Source organism: Notamacropus eugenii, chromosome 2 (assembly GCF_028372415.1).
Source record: "Notamacropus eugenii isolate mMacEug1 chromosome 2, mMacEug1.pri_v2, whole genome shotgun sequence".
NCBI classification, from domain to species: Eukaryota; Metazoa; Chordata; class Mammalia; order Diprotodontia; family Macropodidae; genus Notamacropus; species Notamacropus eugenii.
In genome coordinates this window covers 28066372-28089095 of record NC_092873.1, presented here as the reverse complement: position 1 = coordinate 28089095, position 22724 = coordinate 28066372, and the positions used below count along the sequence as shown (strand labels likewise).

Below are 22724 nucleotides of genomic sequence, written 5' to 3'. Positions count from 1 at the left end.
CATGACTAAGATGTAATAATAGTGCATTTAAATCAGTGATCAAAAAAGCAAATACTTTAATATTAAGTCCTTGAACTATCTGATTCTTTAGAGTGAGCTGTGATAATATCTTAGTAAGGGGGGGAATTAGAAAAATGTAGAAATAGAAAAGTTTTTTTTATGAAAATATAGAAGTTTTTCCTAATTAAAAGTTTTCAGTGCTATCAGACTATTTTAAGAGGAACTAATCCAAATGTTTCTGTTGGGGTACAAGCTCAAGCCAAGACCTTTTTCCCTTGGATTAGGAAGATTTTTGTCGCATTTGTCTGCAGGACCCTGGAAAGTATGGCCTTGGGTGGGGAAACTCCTTGAATTCCCCTTCCATTTCTCTCAGCCCAGATACTCCCTATCTTCCTTTGACCTTTTGATATTCCCGACCACTTAGCATTCTCTTGAAGTCCAAGTTGCCCAGCCTGGATGTGAATTGTTTGGACTACCAGCCACTCCCATCAGGATCCTCCCTGGGGTTGATCTATCAAGACCATTCCTGAGATCCCAGACTACCTGGTGACACCTTGGATGCTTCCCTCAGTCTTTTTTCTGTATTTAAGTTCTATCTTGCCTCCATGAAGGGGCTCAGATTCAGTCCAGCTCAAACTCTGTCTAGCTGAGATTCTATCTGGCCTGCTTGTGAATACAAGTGTTACAAATGCTTAGGCTCCTTAAGAATCAGCCCAGTATGGCAACTCTTTAATAAACTTTGTTTTTCTTTGGCTTTAAGAAGTCTTGAGTCAAATTCATTCGAGCAGGACCTGATGTGTCGGTATTTCAGGGTCCCCAGCACCCCTAACCTCATCATTTCCAATATGATATTTAGGCCTTGAGTATGATGGTAATGTTTTCAAAGTTAGGTAAAATTTGCTGTGAATTATATTCTTCTCATACTTGAAAACTCATTCAAAGTGATTTGATGTACTTTCCCTTTCTTTACTATCTGTGAAGCAGACCAAGGGGCGGGGGGTGGGGGGGGGGGTATTTGATTTTGGATTTGAGACCCTTAAATTTGAAATTTGTAAGATGACTTTAATTTGGACTTCAATAAGGTGGACCTTTGGATTTGGGGACTTTTCCTTTGGACATTTTGTATGTCAGAGTGATTCCAGAATCATAAAGGGAAGATGTTTCCAGGGAAACAGAAAGAGATATGCATATGATACTTCTGGGACTTAAAAAGAGACATGCTGATTAAATGGCCATTGAGACTGATGATTGAGCTTGCATTACTTTGGCCTTTTTGTTTCATGACGTAAATATTTTCTGAGTCTGTCGACAGCCATAACCAAATGGGTGCTTAATGTCCTACAATGATTCCCATCGTTCAAGGCTCCAGGGTACTTGTTTCTTAGTGTGAGTTTCAGTTCTGTCCTAGCACTCACATTTTCCCTCTGTCCATGAGACAATGGGAAAAGTTTGGCATCAATTTGGACTTATTCTTCATTTAGTAAATTCTATCAAGCTTTAAATAAACTACAGAATAAGAAGATGAATCTATTGGTGTTTTATACTTTCACCCGGCTTTTCTCCTTCTGTAATTATGCTTTCTCCACTATAGGGAAAGTGAGTTTGGGAAGGTTTAAAAGGAGGAAAATTGGGGGGAAATGGATTTATATTTAATTATTCTGCATTTGCTGGTATATTGGCTCTACTACCAAAGTCTGTTCCAATTGGATTCCAAAGAAACATATAGTGGCTCAGGATATTGATTGAGAACGTGCTTCTATCAGTGTGGAATCATTTTTGAGTGATCCATGGGGAGTACATTCCCCAAAGATGAAAGGGGGGAGTTATGAAATCTAAATTTAATTCATATTGGTTATTAGGTCAATCATTAGACTCCATCTTGTCTAAGACTGTTCCCCACTTTGTGAGCTATATTCTTAGAAAAACTTTATGTTGATAAATCTCTGTGAGAGTTTGATCAGCTTAGTTTCTATTCCACTGTATGAGATGTAGTTCTCCATCTGGAGTTCCCTATTCCTGTCAGTCAGAAGCATTACTTGTGTTTCAGAGATATTTCCACAAGATGGATGTTATTATAACTTGCTGATGTAAAATATTCCATTAATCAGATGATTTTATCATATCTCAGTCAATATGCACAAACAGAACATGTTGATTAGGATTGTGTAAACACATCAGATCCTTCACTTCCAATTATCAGTTTCCTATTTTCAATCTCAGTAATACCCATGATTTTGTAACGTTTGTTCCTCTGTTATGTTTCTCATTAAGAATGTTCTCTTGACTCCCAAATGGTGTCTTTGGTTGCTGAGGAGCCATGGATCCAATTTGTTAGTAATTGCTAGCTTTGCTAGTAAATCGATTGTGTGCAGAACTTTGTTTCCTCAGTGATGACATGTGGGGCCCTGATCCTACTGTATGTCTCCTGCTTTGAGGTTCATTCAATCCACATCTAACACTGAATGAAGATTCTGGTAACAATTGTCACCTGAGTTGCAGGACACTCTCCTTGCTTCTTCCATGAATTCAGTGTTGGCTCACAGCTTTTCTTCCCCAGAATATCATATGAAAGCACATGTGTTTCTGAACAGATCTAGCAAAATCAGAAAACCATGCAGACTGGGTCCTCTACAAGTGGATATTATACAAGCTCAACAAGGCCCTTACTGCTGCTTGGCAACCCTTTGACATCTCCCTGATTGACTCACTCTCTCACCTCCACAGCCACTCATCCAAACCTCCTTATCACTTTCCATGGCTCCTATGGCCTCCTATAACTTTCTCACCTTCCCTCTTCTCAGCTGCATCTTCATTCAGTGAAAAAATTGAGGCCATTTGCCAAGCACTTCCTTCTCTCTCTTCTTCCTTAACTCCTCTCACCTAGATGCTACCTACCATCATCTCCTCCTTTGCCCCATCTCACCTGGGGAGGTGGCAAACAATGTGAACAAGAGATCTCGTTCTAGCCTATCTCTTCCTGGAGCTCACCCCTCCATCATCTCCAGTCACCCATTAACCCTCAAGTTCCCTATTTCTCTTTCCTGGCTGTTTCCCTGCCACCTGCAAAAATGCCCATATCTCCTGTAGCCTCCAAAAACCCTCATGTGACTCATTCATCTCCATCAGCTGCCCCCGTTCCATGGCTCCCTCCCTTTTGTGGCTAAATAAGTAGAGAAGGCATTAACAATAGGGCTTCCACTTCTCTTCTTATCTGTCTGAAGTTTGCCTTCCAACTTCATCACTGAACTGAAACTTTTCTTCTGAAGTTACTAATGATCTCTTAATTGTCAAGTCAGAGAGACACACAGAGAGAAACACAAACAGAGACACAGAGAGAGGGAAAGACAGAGAAAGAGAGACAGGGACAAGTAGAGAAAGGGGACAGGGAGAGAGACACACAGAGACAGGGATAGAGAAAGGGGGAGGGGAGAGAGAGACAGGGACAGAGACAGAGAGAGATGAAAGAGGAAGAGACAGAGAGAGGAATGGAGGGAGGGGCAGAGAGAGGCAAAGTGACAGACCCAAAGAATGAGACACATTTCTTCAGCATGAACGATGTGCCAGGCACTGTCCTAAATGCTGGAGACACCAATAAACAGCCATGGTTTGAGCTTCTGCCCTTCAGGAGGTCTTATGCTAATGGCTGGTAGAAAGGGGGACAGAGGGCAATCTGGTGTCACATTGGCAGAGAAGTGAGGGGTGGCCTGATAACCAGCAAAATAGAGCAAGCTTCTTCTGACTTACCCTGCATTCCCCAGAACAGTCTGAAGTAGAGCTGAGGGAGATGCAAAGGTTGTGGGGAGCCCTCCCAGCTCAGTGCCTCTCCCTACCTTTTGCAAAGTAATGGGTGTGAAGAGTTCTGACAAGCATGACGAGAATAAAGTCAAGGCATATTTTATTCCACTCATTGCACCTCCATTCCCATTTCCATCATCAGGCCAAGGAGTAAGCATGGTGAAGGGAGGGTTAAGAGTCAGGACGATGCCTTCCAGGACAGGCACAAACCAAACAACCTTCTTGACTCTGAAAAGGGAAAAAGAGAAGGGGGAGAGAAAGAAAACAAATGGCAGCAATAATAACAATAAACAGCCCCCTTTGCCTCAGTTTCCTCATGTGCATGTAACCTTGACTTCCAGCCAGTCTCAGAGTATTTTGCATGAGATTCTTTTGACTGATGGAGAGAATGATGGCTGCATGCAAGCTACTGTGTACCTATAGAACTTTAGAAAGGAGAACCTGTCTTTATTTCTGCTTGGAGACAAGGCACTTGAGGATGTAGATTGTCTCCGGGATGGACTCCAGGGAAGAGAAAGAGAAAGAAGGCTTTGCGCATATCACAAAAGGGAGAAGAAGCCTATAGAGGTTTTCCTCAGGCAGGAGCAGTGCCCATGAGTGACTGATGCCAATGGGCCCAGTGATACTGGAAATGTAGGGAGCCATAGCTGGGCACATGAGCCTCGTGCAACAGATGTCCTTCCAGCTGTGCAGACCCAGAAACCACTGCCCTTCTTTCCTCTAGGGTTCCACCGGCTTAGCAGCCTCAGCAGACCCAAAGCAGGCTCATCACCTCAGTGCTGAGCTGTGGGCCTGGTTCCAGAGAGAATCTAATAAGAGATGGAATGGTGGCACAATCTCTCCTCCGTGGAGAGATAGATGACCAAAGGAATGGAGGGAGGGCATGAAGACCTGAAGAACCTAGAGTAACAGACCTGTCAGCTGGTAAAACAGGGGTGCCAAGAGCCATACATATGGTGACTGGACTAGTGTCAAAACTGTTTCACTAAAACTAAGGGAAGGAGGCCAGTGAAGAAAGTGAGCACACTGACTTTGTCATCAGTTTCTTTGGAATCTATCCCACCCGAGAGATGGTGGATTATGTGACTGTCCTGGACAGTACACCCTAACTTATTTTCCAATATGTTGATGACAGATATCTAAGAAAAATACCTTTAAAGCCTCTGTCTGGTCTTGGAGCTGGTGGTTTGAGGGAAGAAGATTCTCCGTGCCTAGGAGTTATTGAGCAGGGTGCTTCCAGTAGCAAACTAGGACTCAATACCTACACACTTGGATCATCGCTGCAGATGGTGCCGAGGCTCACAAGGTCTGGGGAAAAGACACCTTCCTCCAACTGCCCAAAGACTTCCTCATCCAGATCTGGACACTGAAAGTGATGTTTGCAAAGAAAGAGAACTGAACCCAGAGGCAATACCTTTCCTGGATGGAACTGTTGCAAAGACTGAGGTCACTGATCTAACCCATAGAAAACAAAAAAGCTGCTGGTCAACGGGCCCCTGCTGTTGGCCCAGTGTAGACAAGGAGGCCTAGGATGACTCTACTGGTCTGCTTAGCCCATCTCCTAGAGCAGGGATAGGAGCAATCAACAAGCGTCCTGCAGACTAGTGCCTAGGCTGTCAGGAAGTTACCATTAGGCGACAGTAGCAGAGGTTGGGCAAGAAGCACACCCAGCAGGGCATCGAACCTGTGGATTGCTACACACACTGTCTATGGCTTGGACTAGGATCTGTTCTGACTTTGTTGAGATGATCATTTGACTACACAGTGTGTTATTACGGAGATGGCAGCTAACTGGGTTAGCAGATATGCTCATGTTTAGAATGCAGCTACATTTTTTATATGTCTATTGATATGAAACAAATATGATGCTGGAACCTAAACTAGGAAGGGCAGAAACAGAGAACAAAAATGATAGACTAATTTCACTAATGAGTATGGATGCAAAAATCCTCAACAAAATACTAGCTAGGAGACTAAAACAATATATCACAAAGATTGTTCATCATGACCAAGTGGGATTTATACCAGGAATGTAGGTATGGTTTAGATAAGGAAAACTATTAACATAATTGATTAGATCAATAACAAAAATCATGTGATCACATCAAGAGATGCAGAAAAGATTGGACAAAATACAGCACTTACTCCTATTAAAAACAATTGAAAGCATAGATATAAAGGGATTTTTTCCCTTAAAATAATAAGAAGCATCCATCTTCAACTATCAGCATGCATTATTTTAACAAGGATAAACTAGAAGTCTTTCTAATAAAATCAGGAGTAAAATAAGGATGCCCATTATCACCATTATTTTTTCAATATCATGTTAGAAATGCTAGCAAGAGCAGTAAAAGAAGAAAAAGAAATTGAAGGCATCAGAATAGACAATGAGATAATAAAATAATCTCTTTTTACAGATGGTATAATGACATACCTGGAAAACCCAAGAGATCCAGCTGAAAAGCTAGCTGAAACAATCATTTTAGCAAAGTAGCAGGGTATAAAATAAACCCACATGAATCATTAGCATTTCTTTACATCACCAGAAAACCCTGTAAGAAGAGATAGTAAGATGTACTCCATCTAAAATAACCACGGACAGCATAAAATACCTGGAAGTATATCTGCCAAGACAAACCCAGGAACTTTATGAGCATAATTATGAAACACTTTTTATAAAATAAAGTCAGATTTCAATAATTGGAGAAATATTAATTGTTCATGGGTGGACAGAGCTAATATGGAAAAACAACAATTCTACCAAAACTAATCTACTTATTTAATGGCACAGCAATTAAATTATCAAAAAACTATTTTATTGAGCTAGAAAAATAATAACATTCAATTATTTATTGAGCTAGAAAAAATAACAGTCATTTAGAAGTACAAAAGGTTAAGAATATCAAAGGAATTAATTTTAAAAATGTAAAGGAAGGATGTTGAGCCTTACCATATCTTACACTGTAATGTAGTGATTATGAAAACTATCTGATACTGGCTAAGAAATAGAAAGGTGAATCAGTGGAACAGATTATATTGATTATAGCACTGTGTTTGACAAATGGAAAGATTTAGGCTTTGGGGATAATAATTCACTTTTTGGTGAAAAAAAATTGTTGGGAAAACTGGAAAGCAGTCTAACAGAAACTAGATATAGACCAATATCTTACATTATTTACCAAGATAAGGTCAAAACGAATATATGACCTAGTCATAAAGGGAGATATCAGGAAATTAGAAGAACATAAAATATCTTACCTATCAGATTTATGGATAGAGGAGTTTATGAACAAACAAGAGATAGAGAGCATAGTGAGAAATAAAATGGATCATTTTGATTACATTAAAATTAAAAGGGTATGTACAAATAACATCGATGTAGCCAAGATTAGAAGGAAGGAAGAAAACTGATGGGGGAAATGTATAGACAGTTTCTTGGAGAAAGGTCTTATATCTTAACTACAGAGAAAACTTTGTCAAATTTATGAGAATATGAGCCATTTACCAATTGATAAATGGTCAAAAGATATGAACAGGCACTTTTTTTTTTTTTTGGAAAAGATACTGGAGTTTTTTGCCATTTCCTTCTCCAGATTATTATTATTTTTTATTTTTTTTATTAATTTATTTCTTTAACATTTAACATTCATTTTAACAAAATTTTGGGTTACAAATTTTCTCCCCTTTTGTCCCCTCCCCCCCCAAACACCAAGCATTCTAATTGCCCCTATGACCAATCTGCTCTCTCTTCTATCATCCCTCTCTGCCCTTGTCTCCGTCTTCTCTTTTGTCCTGTAGGGCCAGATAACTTTCTATACCCCTTTACCTGTATTTCTTATTTCCTAGTGGCAAGAACATTACTCGACAGTTGATCCTAACACTTTGAGTTCCAACTTCTTTACCTCCCTCCCTCCCCACCCCTTCCCTTTGGAAGGCAAGCAATTCAATATAGGCCAAATCTGTGTAGTTTTGCAAGTGACTTCCATAATAGTTGTGTTGTATAAGACTAACTATATTTCCCTCCATCCTCTCCTGTCCCCCATTACTTCTATTCTTTTGATCCTATCCCTCCCCATGTGTGTCGACCTCAAATTGCTCCCTCCTTCCCCATGCCCTCCCTTCCATCATCCCCCCCACCCTGCTTATCCCCTTATCCCCCACTTTCCTGTGTTGTAAGATAGGTTTTCATACCAAAATGAGTGTGCATTTTATTCTTTCCTTTAGTGGAATGTGATGAGAGTAAACTTCATGTTTTTCTCTCACCTCCCCTCTTTTTCCCTCCACTAAAAAGTCTTTTGCTTGCCTCTTTTATGAGAGATAATTTGCCCCATTCCATTTCTCCCTTTCTCCTCCCAATATATTTCTCTCTCACTGCTTGATTTCATTTTTTAAAGATATGATCCCCTCCTCTTCAATTCACTCTGTGCACTCTGTCTCTATGTGTGTGTGCATGTGCATGTGTGCATGTATGTGTGTGTTATCCCACCCAGTACCCAGATACTGAAAAGTTTCAAGAGTTACAAATATTGTCTTTCCATGTAGGAATGTAAACAGTTTAACTTTAGTAAGTCCCTTATGGCTTCTTTTTGCTGTTCACCTTTTCATGCTTCTCTTCATTCTTGTGTTTGAAAGTCGAATTTTCTTTTTAGCTCTGCTCTTTTCATCAAGAATGCTTGAAAGTCCTCTATTTCATTGAAAGACCAATTTTTCCCCTGAAGTATTATACTCAGTTTTGCTGGGTAGGTGATTCTTGCTTTTAGTCCTAGTTCCTTTGACTTCTGGAATATCCTATTCCATGCCCTTCGATCCCTTAATGTGGAAGCTGCTAGATCTTGCATTATCCTGATTGTATTTCCACAAAACTTGAATTGTTTCTTTCTAGCTGCTTGTAGTATTTTCTCCTTGACCTGGGAACTCTGGAATTTGGCCACAATGTTCCTAGGAGTTTCTCTTTTTGGATCTCTTTCAGGCAGTGTTCTGTGAATTCCTTGAATATTTATTTTGCCCTCTGGTTCTAGAATCTCAGGGCAGTTTTCCTTGATAATTTCATGAAAGATGATGTCTAGGCTCTTTTTTTGATCACCGCTTTCAGGTAGTTCCATAATTTTTAAATTGTCTCTCCTGGATCTATTTTCCAGGTCAGTTGTTTTTCCAATGAGATATTTCACATTATCTTCCATTTTTTCATTCTTTTGGTTTTGTTTTGTGATTTCTTGGTTTCTCATAAAGTCATTAGCCTCCATCTCTTCCATTCTAATTTTGAAAGAACTATTTTCTTCAGTGAGCTTTTGAATCTCCTTTTCCATCTGGCTAATTCTGCTTTTTAAAGCATTCTTCTCCTCATTGGCTTTTTGAACCTCTTTTGCCAATTGAGTGAGCCTATTTTTCAAGGTGTTATTTTCTTCAGCATTTTTTTGGGTCTGCTTTAGCAGGGTGCTGACCTGCTGTTCATGCTTTGACTTCATGTCTCTCATTTCTCTTCCCAGCTTTTCCTCCACCTCTCTAACTTGATTTTCAAAATTCTTTTTGAGCTCTTCCATGGCCTGAGCCCATTGGGTGGGCTGGGACACAGAAGCCTTGATTTCTGTGTCTTTGCCTGATGGTAAGCATTGTTCTTCCTCATCAGAAAGGAAGGGAGGAAATGCCTGTTCACCAAGAAAGTAACCTTCTATAGTCTTATTTCTTTTCCCTTTTATGGGCATTTTCCCAGCCAGTGACTTGACCTCTGAATATTCTCCTCACACCCACCTCGCCTCCTGATCCTCAACAGGCACTTTTTGTAAGAAATCTAAGCTATATGTAGTTATGTGGAAAAATAAATTATTATTGATTAGAGAAATACAAATCAAAATAACTCTGAGGCACCATCACACACTTATCAAATTGTCTAAAATGAAAGAAGGGAAAATGACAAACATTGGAGAAGGTATAGAAAAATTGGAACACTAAGACACTGTTGGTAGAACTGCGAACTGATCCAAACATTTTGGAGAGCAATGTGGAATTTTGTCCAAAGAGTTTGTAAAACTGTGTACACTCTTTGAACTAGCAGTGGCACTAGTAGGTCTGTTTCCCAAGGTGTTTAGGGAAAAAGAAAAAGCCTATTGTGTTCTAAAATCTTTGTAGCAGCTGTCTCTGTGTTGACAAAGAAGTGGAAATTGTAGAGATGCCCATCCATCAAGGAATGGCTGAACAGGTTGTGATATGTCATCGTGATGGAATACTACTGAAGAAATGATGGACTGGATTATTTTAGAAAAACATGATAGATGTGCACGAAATAAGGAGAAGTGAAACAAGTAGAATGAAGAGAACATTGTACACAGTATCAGCAGTATTGTTAAAAGAATAATTGTGAACAACCAAGTTCTTTGAGTACTATAAATACTCAAATTCAGTACAAAAGACCTAAGAAGGAAGACAGTATCCAGTTCTAGAGAACAAACTGATTCATAGAAGTGTTATGCATAGCGTGGTTTTTACATATATTTATGATCTGTGTCAATCGGTGCCTCCTCTGCTTCAAGATGGGGAGAGAAGGAGAGAGACAGCCCTGACCTTCAAATGGAACAAGAAAACAAATTAAAAGACAAAAAGAAGTCTATCAATATATTGCATTTCAGCCAATGCCACCTGGGTTTCTAGCCACACCCAAAGTATTTTGCTTCAGATTCTACTCATTAATGGAGAGAATGGTCACCCAATCCGTGATGGGTGGAGTTGGCCCAAAAGTAACCTTCCTCATTTCTGATCCAAGAGAGAATGTGCATGACTCCAGATCCTTTGGGAGTTACTTCTGTATACATGGAGAGAGAAAGACAGACAGACAGACTTTGAAAGGCAGTCTTGGAGGTGAAGCCCACATCTCAACGTGACCCTGATCTTCCAACTTGCACTCCATCAGGGTCTCTCTCTCAACTGAGTCTGATCTGTCACTGCCCTCTAAAGAGCCACACACTTCTGTGTACATTTTACCCTGTAGAACTTCTCCAATTTCTGTCTGCTCTCCACTCAGATAAATGGGTCTAGCTGCTGTTTACTATTTGGGATGCTATTTTATGGAACTGGCATTTGGTGGAGAGAGGTCATTCTTCCATACTGTTCTAAGCTTGGGTTACTCTCCTCCTGAAGGGATGGTGTGCAGGGAAGCAGCTTGAACCTAAAAAGTGTTCCCCAGATGAGCCATATTTAGGGGGCCAGTGACTACTCAGTTCTATCAGGTATCCTTTTCTCTCAAAGGGCAAGATAGCAGCAAGCTTCTGGGTGCCCACTCTGGCTCTCCTCCGTGCAGGGACAGAGGTCTTCCTGGAGAGGGGCAGCAAGTTCCAGGAGACAGCTGTCTCCATATCTCCATCCTTAGACATCTCATGTGCACAGGTGCATCTCTCATGGGCAGCACTGCCCTAGGATGTGAAGTGTGAGACAGAATGGGGGATCTAGAAAGGCTCTCACAGCTCTAATTCCAACTTATGCCCATTAGCCAAGTGACCAGAGGATGTGCAGAAGGAGAAGAGGCAAGACTGTTTGCTTCAGGGAATGACTAAGGAATTAGCAGAAGACCTATAAGGGAGGCTATTAAATCCAAAGCCCTCATTTTATACATGAGGAAACTGAGTCCCAGGAAGGGGTCACAGGTAGTGAGGGTCAGAGATGAGGTTGGAAGCCAGAATACACTGTGCAGCACTACCTCTGACGGCTGAGCTCATACAGGCTGGATTTGAACCCAGGCCTTCTGCCTCAAAGTCCAGGGCTCTTTTCCATTAGTCCACTGGGGATTGTGTCCATTATGCCATTCCCCCTTCCCACCTCCATGCCTTTGCCTGCATGATTCCTGAAGCCTGAATTCCCCTTCTTTGCCTCCCTCTCCTTCCTTTGGCCTCCCTCCATTCATTTCAAGGCCACTGTCAATGACACTTCCTCCAGGAAGCCTTCACACATACACACACATAAATACACACAAATGCACACGAACACATACACACATGCATACACATACACACACACATAAATGTGCACACACATATCCTCACACCCTTCTGTGCCCTCAGATTTATGGGATTGAAGCTAAGAGTTGTGGTCCAAGATCACAACACTAGTAAATGTCAGAAGCAGTATTTGAATCTGGGACCTCCTGCCCTCCTTCCCTAGTTTCAGGCTGGTTCTCCTAACACCCTGTTTGCCCGGGTATGCAATACTTGAAAGAGAGTGGACTGAACTAAAGTCTGGGGGTGAGATAGAAACTGGGACACCATGATGAGGAGGAGGAGGAGGGGGATGACGACGACTGGCATTTATAGTCATTTAAGGGTTGCAAAGTAATTTCCTGCTATTATGTCATGTGATCCTCTCAACCACCCTGGGAGGGAGGTGACATATTACAGTTGAGGCAGTCGAGGAAGGCTGAGGTGAAGTGACTTGCCCAGGAGTCCACAGCTAGTAACTGTCAGATGTCAGATTTGAAGTTGGAGCTTTGACTCCGAACCCAAGGCTGTCTCCATTTTACCACCAGCTCCCTGAGAGAAGGCTCAGGTCACAGGACAGGCAGTGAAATCTCAAAAGCCCTCAAAAGACATGGACCCTTTTATGAGTCATGCCCTAACAATTTAGCCAGGCAGAAGTGGGAGGGGCTGCCTGGGGAAACCTCGCCTCCCTGCTGGGCTCCAAGACCTCCCTACTCACAGCCCTCCTAGAATTCCCTGACTGAGGTGAGAGGTCATCAGAGAGGTGTCCCTGAGCATGGGACTGTGTGCGCTGCCCCACTTCCCCCAATAAGCAGCTGATTGGAGAATCTTGAGAGGCACTAAGGAGGCAGCCAGGCACAGGTTGGAATGGGAGGGCAGGTTCGAGGTGCAGGGAGGGTAGAGGCCTTTCCTCCAACAGTCCTGCCTTTAGGCCTGGGACCCCAGCCTTCTAGTCATTGGCCCCATCTAAGACTTCTCTTGGGAGCTGACTGCCAGAGTTGGGGGGAGGACTTGAGAGGCCACTGAGACCCTCTTCATTTTACAAGAGGAGGAAACTGAGGCTCAGGGAAGTCACATGGTTCAAAAGTGTCAGAGGTGAAATTTGGACCCTGATCTCTTCTGTGCTAGATGATGGGACCCTCTCCTCTCTCCACAGACTGCTGAGCCAAAGGAACTGACCAGTCGCTAAAGAATCTGAGGGTCCATTTTAGGACCTTTGGATGTTGGTGGCACAAGTCCAGACAAGATCTGAGCTTGAACTGGGGTTTGGTTTCTGACAGTGGCTTTGTTTTGCTGCCACCCCTCCACCCCCATTCCAGAGGCTTTTCATGATTGAATCCTTGGGGAGGGGCTGTTTCTGAGAAATGACTGCTAAAGGGGGCGGCCCAGCAACTAGGCCAAGCCACAGAGACAGTGGCCAAGTGCCTCCCAAATCTGGTTTGGAGGGATTGGGGAGGGGAGAGAAAGTCCAGGCCCCATCAGGCACCTCTTTGTCCCAGACTAGGTGCCCCCTGAGAGGCTCTGGTGGCTTTCCCTCCATCCTGGCAGGGGAAGAAAGGGGTCCTGGGCTTCTGGGGAGAGGGGCCCAACTCCTAACCATCCCCAGGCAGCACTCGCAGACTTTTCAGTCAACCTTCTAGAGACCTTGTGCCCTCCTATCCCCTTCCAGTCTTGACATCCCTCCCCCCTTTCCAGATAAGGTGAAGTGGGAGAAAACTGAGTCAGGTGGCTCTGGGTCAACCAACCAGGCTTGGGAAAGGGCAAAGAAAAAACAGCATGTGCAGACTCCCCCAAGTGAGACAGGCAAGAGGCCCAGAGGGATGAGTAAGGTATCCTTTGGAACATCCGGGCTGAATTCTCCACCCATGGGGTGAGGCCTGCCTGAAAGAACGAGGAAGGAGGGAGGGAAGAAAGAGGGGAGGTGGGAATAAGGGGGAGGAAGAGGGGGGAAGGGGAGGGAGGAGAAAGGGGGAGGGGAGGGAGGAGGAGGGGGGAAGGGGAGGGAAGGAAGAGGGGAGGGAAGTGGAAGGGGGAAAAGAGAAGGGTGGAGGAGGGGGAAGAGAGAAGACAGGAAGGGGCGGAGGCAGGGCCAGAGCCAATTTTCTGGGGCCTGCCCTAGGAAAGTTTCCGAAAAGGACAGAGTGTCCTGGAAATGCAGGAAGGGGGCCAAGGCCAGGACTGGGGGTAGGGAGCCCTCCACTATTGTCTTCCTCCAAAATCTGGATGTCAGTTTACTGTTGCAAATTGGAAACAAAGCGGAAATGGGGGAGGAGGGTCTTCCCCCTTCCCCTCCATTCCCCTGAGGGGCTGGGCTAGGCCCAACACACATATATACCCACACACAATTAATCAATAAAAGCTTATTAACTGCCTACTATGTGTTAAGCACTGGGTTAAGTGCTGGGAATACAAACTGAGATACTCTGACCTCAGGAGCTGATAGGGTGGTTCCATGGAGGATGAAGGGGAGAGGGGGACAAAGGGAGGGGGGAGGGGGCCTGGGAGTCGGAGAGGCGAGAAGGGGGGACCCCACTGATGGCCACAGGCTCCTAAATATGGGGGGGGGGGGTGATTTTTTTCCCTGGGTCACGTGAGCAGGGTGAGAGAAGAAACCCTGGGAGTCTGGGCTTGCCGGCTTCCAGCTCAGCAGAAGTGACCTCCCCCAGTGTGACTTCATTGGCCACCACAGGGCTTCCCGGAGAGAGAGGAGGGCAGAACCCCCAGGGTCCCCAGGTCTTTTGGCTGCTAGTGAAGTCACAGCCCATATGCCGGGCCCAACGTTGCTCACTTCAGGAGGGGCATGAATCAACTGGAAAGCATCCAATTACCCAACCAGTTTTGGCCACTTCTAGCCAAGAGGAATGAAGAGAAGAAATCCAAGGCTGTGCCATCCGAGGTCTTCCAGGAAGGGAGGAGGGAGAGGGCGGTCCTGGTGTTTGTGCAAGGAATCTGCAAAGGCCTCCATAAGAAGATGAAACCAGGGTGAGGGAAAGTGCATTCCAGGCATGGGAAGCAGCCCAGAGACCATCATCTGGGAGCAACAGTTTGTCTGGAAAATAGAAAGTAAACAATGCCAGCTGGAGAAAATGTGCCTGGCAGGAACTCGGTGACAATCAGTTGCTTTGGGTGGAATTGTCTGACCTGATCATTGTGTAGTGGAGAAAACCAGAGCCTCCCCTGGCTTCTATCCACCCACCTTTCTGGTGGGGTAGGCATTTAATCAATGCATGTTTGAAGGGTCAACCTGAGCAGAACCAGGCTCTAACCTGCTGGTTCCCAGAGACAGGAGAGTCAGGAATCCAGCAGAAGTTTAATTAATGACTGGTGATAATGTTTACTACAAATTTTTGGAATAATCTCTTTGTTCTCTCTGAAGCGGACTCAGAGAGTGCCTCTTCCTGTGTCAGCAAAAGCCAGCCAGGGCTGACTCTGCACTCCTTGGGAGACCTTTAACCTATGACATATCTTGAATAATGGGACTCTCCTTTGTATCTTATTATCTATAGACACATACTATGTTATGACATATCTTGAATAATGGACACATACTATGTTATGGGATATTCATGGTAAAGAAAAATAGGCATCCTGGGTTTCTATTGAACATTGTTTGCCCTTTCCTGCATCAGTTATCTGTTTGGGGCAGGAAGCCTGCCACTTGCTAGTGGTGGGATTTCCTTCCTTTCTTGTCACCAAGACATATGTTTACCCAGCTTGGAATCCCAACATTTGATTGACATTGCTTTGTTAATTGTCTTGTCTTACTGAATTTATGATTTGCTTAGTTAAGAGAGTTTCCTCCTCATGGCAAAATGTATATAAGCCAGAGGATTTCTGCACTGAGTAGCCAGAACATTTCTGGCTCCATAATGCATTATGTAACTGTTTTCTTTATGGGGAATTGATCAATTAATTAATTAAATCATAAAATGTATGCATTTAGCCATGTTGCCTTTTCTTCAACAAGTTTTCAGGTCAACACTGGCAAAGGAGGACCCATGTGCTGGACCCCACCCCTGGTGGGCTGGGCCGTAGATCTGGGAAACTGGAGTCCTCCTAATATCTCAACACATGCAAACCCACCTACTTTCAGGTACCCAAACACTTCCAGGCCCTTCTTTGCAGGAGCTCCCTGCCCCCATGCCTGCAAAACTGTCCCTCTGCAGTAATTCCTCAAGGAATTCTTAGCCCCTTAGTAGGATGTCACCAGCTACTCCAGGCACAGCCCATCTCCCTGGCCCACCCTGCCCGGCCCCGTGGGTTCACAGAATTGTTCATTAATTCATGGTATTCATTGATTTGCTGCAACCCATATGCAGGCTGAGTCCTCCTGGGAGGACCCGAGGTTCTGCTGCCCACTCTTGCTTTCTGCCAATGAATTCACCCCCCACCTGTTTCTGGTAGGTGGGCTCTCAACCCTGGTTGGTGTGCCAGTTTTTGACTGAAGGAAGGGGACCACCAGGAGGTCACTTGGTCCAAGGGGGACTAACTGGTTGGTTGGTTGTTGTCCTTCGAAACACCCATAGGATACTCTCTGGGGAAAGATGACAATGCTAGTCAATGGGAGGCAGAAGAGATTGGGTGGGTACAGGGGCAGCCAGTGTGGAGACAAGAAAGGGGGCACAGGAGGGAGCTCAGGAACAGTGGGGAAGTCAATGGGGAGGAGGGAATGGCCCAGAGGAGTCTGGGGGTAGGTGGAGGCATGTTGTGGGTTTGGGAGTAAGGGGGAGACCACCTGAGGCTTAGCTTATTAATATATCATCTCAAAGTTCTCCGTGAGCATTAAGGCTAGTTTATTAGTGTAACAATTGGCTGTGGTTTTTGCTGGTTTTTTGGTCTTAAAGCCAGAGACAAAGGGTGGATGGCTCAGTGATGCACTAAATGGAGCTGTGAAAAGGACATTCTTCATTTGGGCTTTCTTCTTGATTAACAAAGCAAAACTCAGAACCAAGAAAATTCAAAGAAGTTTATTGTACGTATGTCAAGGTGTGTGTGTTCACCCTTCCTTGCCAAAGAAGACCATGCCATCAGAGAAATGATGACATGACTTGCACTTGACTTTGTTTTGAGTGAGGGAGGGCTGTGCAGGTGACCATCCTCACTTCTCCTCCAGAGTCATCTGAATCCAGTGACCAGATATTCCTCAGGATGACTAGAGATGACTCAGGATGAGGCAATTGGGGTTAAGTGACTTGCCCAAGGTCACACAGCTGGTGAGCATCAAAGTGTCTGAGGTGAGATTTGAACTCAGGTCCTCCTGACTTCTGCAGTGGTGTTCTATCCATTGCACCACTTACCTGCCCCAAGTATGTCAAGGTAGCAACACTTTGACAGGCTAATGACTGAAGATCAGCAGGGGCTTCCTGCTGGGCCCACTTTTATAGGTAACTCGAGGCCAATTCAGACAGGTAACTTTAGCCCTTGCATCTCAGTCCCTCCCCAACATGACAAAGACCACATAATGTAAAAAGCTGCAGTCTTGGACTCTCTCCCCCTCCTGAGACTCCCCCAGCACCTACTGATCATCTAGGCTGAGGACAATGGGATGCGGAGTTAACACAGTTTTCCACAGAGCCCTGGGCCTGGAGTCAGGACCACTCATCTGTTCAAATCTGGCCTCTGAGACTTCCTAGTCACTGAACCCCGTTTGCCTCAGTTCTGTCATCTGTAAAATGAACTGGAGAGGAGAATGGCAAACCACTCTAGTATCTTTGCCAAGAAAACCCCAAACAGGGTAAGAAGAATCTCACATGGGTGAACAAACACAACAGAGACCCAGGGCAATGAGTAGGACTCAGGCTGTTACCTTCAGGCTTGGCTGGTTTCTCCTAAGGTAAGTCCACACAGCTTCAGGATAGGGCCACTTAAGTTTCTGGACAGTTGTAAGTAACTTGGTTTCCCTCTTGCAATGTCAGCCTTTAAAAAGAGTTTGTTCTAAGAAAGAAACAAAGTTAGGCTGCACGTGCATGTTTTTTTCTCTCAAAGCTGGTGGATCACGCATGTAAACCCATGGTGCTCATTGCGGAAGTGAGCTCACTTTCCCGTTGATTATATAACCACAGAACAAGGGAGTGCTTGCTTTGCCCTCTCCCTGACTCAGGATGCCCGTATCTGCCAAAATGTGTCAGCCATAAACATGACTGTCAGAACAGGACCTAGCAGTGTCCATAAAGCAGCAAGATAAGAAAAATTCCGTTGTCCATGGGAGTGTCTACTCTCTCCTGGCAATCAGAAACAGAAGAACGTTCTTGTCTGGCTTCAACCATCCCTGTGGCTGCTGACACAAGAAGGGGCAAAGCAAAGCATGTTTGTTATGCCAGAGAATGCAAGGCATTATGGAAGGTTAAGCTCAGAGTGGGTCAAAAAAATCTTTCCCATAACTGGTCGATCCAGTTTTGAGACCTTTCTCAGACGATGAGGATGAGGCAGGCAGGTTCACAGTAATCACCTTACACTAGATACTCACAGACTTACTAGACTACCTTTGGGGACAGCAAAGAGAGGTCAAAGGGACCAGAATGAGATACAGTTTCATTGTATTTCCCTGAAATTTGTATTTGCAGCGTATCTATGTGTCTATCTTATCTATACCTATATATAGAAAGATCCATCTGTCTGTCTGTCCCCAAAGTCTGAGCGCAGCTTTAAGCTAGTAAAGCTATTTTGCATTGCTTGCATATTCCCCCCTCCCCCCAAGAATGTCAGTCAGGTTCTGGTAATCAAAGGCAGTATCTTGCTTTTTGCTTTTTTGTCTTTGTGCCTAGTACAGTACCTGGCATGAGGGTTTAAGATTGAATTGAACCAAGATGGTGAGGGGCAGACCCTGCCATTCTAGACTGAGGGGCAAGTGATATGTTGAGTCTCATTCAGTGATTCTCTATTGTCCCCACGATGAAATATGAAACAATCCACCTGGCACTGACGGGTCTCTCTAATCTGGCCCCATCTCTCTTGCCAGCTTTGTTTATCAGCACCACCTCGAAGGAACTCTGTGTTCTACCCAGACTGGACTGCTGACACCAGCCTACCTGTAAATCCTTGCTCATCTCCCCTTAACCTTCTTTCCTTTCAGGGCCCAGCTCAAATATCGTCTCTTCCAGACAGTCTTCCCCAAAGTTGGCCATTGTCTTGCCTCTGGGAGACAGAGGTTCATTTTTTTTTAAGTATATGTTTCTTGCTTCATTCACTGTCCCTGCACATCTCCTGTAACAACTGTGTAGCCCTTCTCAGAAAGGGGGCTCCAGAAAAGTGTCATTTTCCCAGCTGGAAAGAGACATGGAAGGTTAACTAAAGGCAGAAACTACTCAAGAATAGGGGGAGGGACTTTAGAGTGAGGTGGAACTGGTGGATACTCATTCGAGTACCAGTAAGCAGCCAGTTGTAAGCAGAGAATGCTGCTGCCCTGAGCCAACTGGAATCCCAAGCAGCTGGAGCCTTGGGGGCTCATTGATTTTGCCATGTACCTAACATGTCACTGGTCCGGCTGCCCTGTCCTCTTGCCATCTCTCTGCTGCCTAGCAAACTGACACTTGGCCTATGTTTGTTTATTTTCTATCTGCTCTTTTAGAATGTGTTTTGTCTCCAGAGAAAGATAAGCTAGTTCTTTTTTCATCCCGAGCTCATGTTTGCTAGAAAGGAGTGACCCACACTACAGAGACGGCTGGGAAGGACCCATGAATCCATGGTCCTGGATGTGCCCACTAGCCTGCACCGAAAACCAGTCTGTTCTCTTTGGACACCCAAAGTGTAGCGTCAGCTGCTTTGTAGATGTCTCTGGAAAGTAACTGTAAGAGAAGACTTGGGAAACCCTGCCAAGGCTATTCCAGAGGCAATAGCCAGGAACACTTGGAGGAAACTACAAGGAAGCAGTTAGACTCCTTCAAGGACCACAGGTCTGAGCCTTTTCTCTTACAGAGGCAGAAACTACCAAAAAGCAATGTTGGGGGATTCAAGCTCACAGAGAGCCTGCCTGAGCCTGAAGAAGCTTACAGGGCCAAAGTGGTATTGGGGATGAGAGTCTAGAGGATGGGCGGGCCATGGAAGTCACCCCCTCTTCTATCTGGAGTTCTTAGGAGCGTGGGGCACTTGCTTCTCCTGCTCCCTTAAATAAGGTTCTTTTTTGTAGGGAGGGAGTTCTTAAAATTCAAATGAAACATAATCGATTCCAAAAATGACTGGGAATCATATAATTTATGGCAAAGTTTCCCATTTCCAAAGAACCATCCACTTAAAAAGTCATTTTTAAATTGATCAGATGCTTAACTGTAGTTTGTAAGACTCCCTGAATATCTGACTAGATGTTCCAGTCAAACTCAATGACCTTTTGGTTGTTTCTCAGTTCATACAAACCTCTTTCCTCTTTTTTATGAGAAAAGAAAGGGTTAATAGCAGGCAGGTAGATTTGAAGTTTCTGTTTTGTTGTTGTTCAGTCATGCCCAACTCTGTGAGCGGATTTGTAGTTTTCTTGGCAGAGACACTGGAGTGGTTTGCCATTTCCTTCTCCATCTCCTTTTACAGAGAAGGAAATTGAGGCAAGCAGAGTGAAGTGATTTTGTCCAGGGTCACACAACTGGTAAGAATCTGAGTACACATTTGAACCCTGGTCTTCCTGGCCACAGGCCCAGGCCTCTCTAACAAGCTGCCCACTTCCTGAGTGCCAGGTCTATTCCAAAGTGCTCGCCTCCCTCCTTCCCTCCCTGTCCTGCCCTGTTTGTCACTTTGAAATTTCCTCCACACCTCGATGGACATGACTTTGGATAATCCTGTATGTACAGGCTATTAACTGTTGAAGCTTCCTAGTACTGGGCTGCCCCCAGAGCTTAAAGGCACAAGGATCTGAAGCCTCTGCAAACACCGTCAGTGCACACAGACAGACGCCCACCTGCCTTCTGCCTGATGGGGTACAAGCCCAAGTCAAGACCTTTTCCCTTTGGATCCAGAGGGTTTTTGTCCCATTAGTCAGTAGGGCCCCCAGAAAGTCTTGTCTTTGGGGGGCTCCTTGGATTCCCCTTCCATTTCTCCTAGGCCAGATTCTCCCTACCTTCTATTTAGCATTCTTTTGATATTCCTCCCTTTCACCCTATTACCAGCCACTCCCATGAGGATCCTCCCTGGGTCTGATCTATGGAGATGATCCTGGGACCCCAGACTACCTAGAGACACCTGCTTCTGGCCCAGGCCCTCCATTGTCTGATATCTCCTGATTGCCCCCAGCGGTTTTCAACCCTTGACCAGTCACCCCCTCCTTGGACTTCTCCTCAAGACCCTTCCTAAAGCCCTCCTCCCATCACCCTAGACTACCAGACTATCCCCAGAGCCCTCCTATAGTCATTTCTGTATTTAAGTTCTATCTTGCCTCTGTGAAGGCGTTCAGGTGGAATCCAGCACAGACTCTGTTTAGCTGAGATTCTATCTGGTCTGCTTGTGAATACAAGCCTTACAAATGCTTAGGCTCCTTAAGAGCCAACCCAAAGTGGCAAATCTTTAACAAACTTTGTCTTTCTTTGGCTTTAAGAAGGCTTGAGTCAAATTCATTTGCAGAACCCGGCCTGTAGGTATTTTGGGGTCCCCAGCACCCCTCAACCTCATCATGCCCACATTTCTCCCATTCCTATGAGGCTTCAACTCTCTCTCTATACATACACATCCCTCCAGTGGATTTTAAAGCTCACTCACGTCTTGCTCCTTTCTGATCTGACACCTTCTTTGAGCTTTTACCAATCATATCTCAAAGAATCTTCACTGAGTATTCTCTCAGTTTCTCTCTCTCTCTCCCTCTCCCTCCCTCCCCCCCCTCTCTCTCCCTCTCTCTCTCTCTCTTTCAGCTCTCTCTTCTCTCTCTCTTTTTTCTCTTCTCTTCTCTTCTTTTCTCTTCTCTTCTCTTCTCTCTCCCTCCCTCCCTCCCTCCCTCCTCTGTCCACCCCTCTGACATTGCTGCAGTAATCAGGGAGGGAAGGAGAGAGAAAGGGTCAAAGAGACTCTTCCTTTTCCTTTCCCTCTACACTATCCTCACAACCTTCCCCTGTATCACTGTCTTCCCAGGGGTGGGAGCCAGGGTTTCAGATGTGTCCCCTTCTCTCCTTACCCTGGTGGAGACCCAGGTCCTCTCCCCCTCCCCCAACATGCTTGCTACTCTGCTTCTGCTCCCCTAGCACTTCAGCCCTTCTCCCTTCAGCTGCCAAGTATCATCCCCCTGCTGGATGGACTCCAGTGGCTCCTGTCGGAATTCCCCCCTGTCACATTCAAGCTCTTTCTGCTTTCCTTTCTAATCTCCTTACACCCGATTCTCTTCCTCATACTCTGCCATCTTGCAGTTCCTTGGAATGGCCAGCCATTTCCCACTGCCACACTTTTGCCCAAGTTTTCCCACCTCTGCCTCCCAGTCTCCCTGATTGTCTCTTCACTGTTCTCTGTTAGGGGGCCCTTCCCTGTCCTCCCAGATCTGCACTTCTTCCCTTCTCAAAGGGCCTTCCTTCCACTGCATCCGTGCCTAGTATCTACCGTTGTCTACACATTGTCTCCTCTCCTCCTCCCCTGTCGGAGAGGCAGCACCTTGAGAGAGTATCTGTCCATTTAGAAGTACATTCTGTGGTCACATTTTCTTTGAGTAGCTTGTGGCATTTCTCTCAGATGGTGGATTATTGACTATTGATGGATTTTTATGATCCATCAGATAACTCAAAACACAGTTCCTTATAGTCCCAAGACAGCATCACAATATTACAAAAGCATAGCAATTAGAGCATAAAGAGATCTCAGAGACATGGGGATTTTCACATTCTAGAAGGTTTTGAATGGAAATTAGAAAAGGTACATCATGAATACCTGTCAAACTACAATGTGTTCAGTGCACACAGGTGTTTGGAGGTGTGAGCATGTGTGAGAATGTGCATGTGTCTGTTGGGGTGTGTGAGAGAGAGACAGGGAGATAGGAGAGAGAGAGAGGGAAGGAGAGAGAGAGATGGAGGA

General features: G+C 44.8%; 2 long non-coding RNA genes across 2 annotated transcripts; one reads left to right on the top strand and one right to left on the bottom strand.

Moving 5' to 3' along the window:
• Positions 1 to 12754: 12754 nt before the first annotated feature.
• LOC140524792 (uncharacterized) lies at positions 12755 to 15690 on the top strand. Its single transcript, XR_011973835.1, has 2 exons — positions 12755 to 13626; positions 14355 to 15690. It is a non-coding gene; the product is annotated as an uncharacterized lncRNA (long non-coding RNA).
• Positions 14479 to 18747, bottom strand: LOC140524793 (uncharacterized). Its single transcript, XR_011973836.1, has 2 exons — positions 17563 to 18747; positions 14479 to 14805 (listed from the first exon to the last, which is right to left on the bottom strand). It is a non-coding gene; the product is annotated as an uncharacterized lncRNA (long non-coding RNA).
• Positions 18748 to 22724: the final 3977 nt, after the last annotated feature.